This window comes from Mandrillus leucophaeus, unplaced genomic scaffold (assembly GCF_000951045.1).
Source record: "Mandrillus leucophaeus isolate KB7577 unplaced genomic scaffold, Mleu.le_1.0 Scaffold442, whole genome shotgun sequence".
Lineage (NCBI taxonomy): Eukaryota > Metazoa > Chordata > Mammalia > Primates > Cercopithecidae > Mandrillus > Mandrillus leucophaeus.
In genome coordinates, this window is record NW_012104721.1 from 304,764 (window position 1) to 307,230 (window position 2,467).

Consider the following 2,467-nt stretch of genomic DNA (forward strand, 5'->3'; position numbering starts at 1 on the left):
CGATTCTCCCACCTCAGCCTCCTGAGTAGCTGGGATTACAGGCTCACACTACCACACCTGGCTAATTTTTTGTATTGTTAGTAGAGACAGGGTTTCACCATGTTGACCAGGCTGGTCTTGAACTCCGGAACTCAAGTGATCTGCCCTCCTTGGCCTCCCAAAGTGCCGGAATTACAGGCATGAGCCACTGTTTCATTTTTTAAAAAGGTTATGATATCACAGTAGATACGGCATCTTTCTCCCTTTACCCATTCGGTGTTCCTATTTCCCTCAGCCTGTACTTCATTTGGGCAGAGTTCCTTACCTGGTTGGGGCCCAAATCTCCACTACTGAAGCTGTCCCTATGGGTCCTGTCTGTATTGGGTTATTGTAGTCTTTAACTTTTATTAAACTTGGCTCCACGTTTTACATTTTGAGTAGTGAGAATTTGACAGTGCCTACTATTCGGAGCAATGTTTCTTGTATTAACTCATTCATCCTTACACAACCCAATAAGGCAAGTACTATTATTATTCTAACTTTACAGATCAGGAAACAGGCTCAAAGAGGTTAAGTAACTTGTCCAGAGTCACACAGCTAGTTAAGAGGTAGAACCAGGATTCAAGCCCATGTTTGAATGTTCTGAATCCAGTCTCAGTGCTCTGAACCACTGCTCAGTCACCACAGGCAGGTGTTTCTCTATACCATCCCACAGCTGAGCACACGACAGGTGCTCAGTAAATGGTAGCTGTTATTGTTGATATTACTGCCATTTGATAACTGTCTCTTGGAGTTATGAATCTTATACTCATAAAAATAACCAGTTGACTAAACAATGCCTGGCAAATGACATCGTCCTGATTTGTGGCTAGAATTCCTTCAAACACTGTTTCAGAATTTACAACTATCTCATGAAAAGTGTGATTCCTAAGGGAGAGCTTGTCTCCAGGTTGCTTTGCCCTGGCTTCTAATCAGAACATTTCCCTTTGTTAGCCAGGTGACCTGGAAAAAGCTTTGGATTTGGTGACCAAAGGCACATGGTCAGACCCCCCATGTCAGCTCCATCACAGATCAGCCAGGTGATGTTGGGCTTTATGGTTGAGCCAGGTGATGTTTGAAGCTGATGGTTGAGTTTCCTCACTGTGCTCCAAAATCATCAGTCCCTGGGAGACTGGAGAAAAAGTGGTTTGGCAAAACCATAAATGCAAGAGAGCCCAACACCGATGAGCTGCCTCTGATCACAACTATAATATCAAAGCCCAAGTGACCCCCACATGAGAGTCAAAATAGCCATGTGCTCAGTGAGATTCTTTTATACTCCGGCACATGAGCAGGACTTTAGAAAGGAGAAGCTCTTCTCCAGCACCCTCGGGGTTGCTGAGGGTCTCCATGGCCAGAGGCCTGGCTTGCAGCTCCAGCTGAATCATGGATCCTTGCTCCTTTGAGGCTCTCCATGACAGTGAGGCTTCAGGCCCCAAGTCCCACCTGAGCCCTGTCCCTCCAAAACACCCTCAGTGAGCTAGAGGACACACAGGACTGAATCTCATCAGACACACTGCATTAGACTAAGGGCAGATGCTCATCGACCCAGGCACTCTGTCCCACCAAAAAATCACTGAACTTCTTGAACCCACAGAAAGGTCCATGCCCCAAGCTCCAACCGTGTGGTGAGGAGTAAAGGAGTAAACTAAAGTTTCACAGGCACAGGCCAGTATCTGTGAAAGTACTTTGACCTAGTAGATAGTATAAAAATGGAGAAAACCTAAGATTTACAGAAGGCCTATGATTTATGGAAGGTGTGATACATAAACAGCCTCACTTAATCCTTATCCTACTCCTACAACATAGATACATCCCACTTTTTTTTTTTTTTTTTTTGAGACAGGGTCTCATTCTGTCACCCAGGCCAGAGTGCAGTAGCACGAGCTCAGCTTACTGCAGCCTTGACTTCCTGGACTCAGGCCGTCCTCCCACCTTAGCCTCCCAAGTAACTGAGACTATGGGCACACATCACCACCCCTGGCTAATTTTTTGTGTTTTTAGTAGAGATGGGGTTTCAACATGTTGCCTAGGCTGGTCTTGAACTACTGGGCTCAAGTGATCCGTCCACGTTGGCCTCTTAAAGTGCCGGAACTACAGGCGTGAGCCACCACACCTGGCCCAACTTTAAAAAAAAATTTTTACAACCAAGAAAATAGGATTACAGAGGTTAATCTAGCCCCATAGTGGGATTTGAATTCAGTTCTGTATGACTCAAAAATCCATTCACTTTCCAGTATCACACCCCATCTTTGGCCCATGCCTGCAGGATGTGAGTTACTCTCTCCCATGTGGACCCAGGTGATCTGACCCGTGATTATTCTCAGCCATCGCTGGCCATGCAGCTAAAGACACCTGGGGTCATTTCTCTTTTTTCTGTTCCTTCTGAGATGAAGTGGGACCATAGAATATTCCTTCCTAGAATGAGCTACATCTGAAGAGATGATAC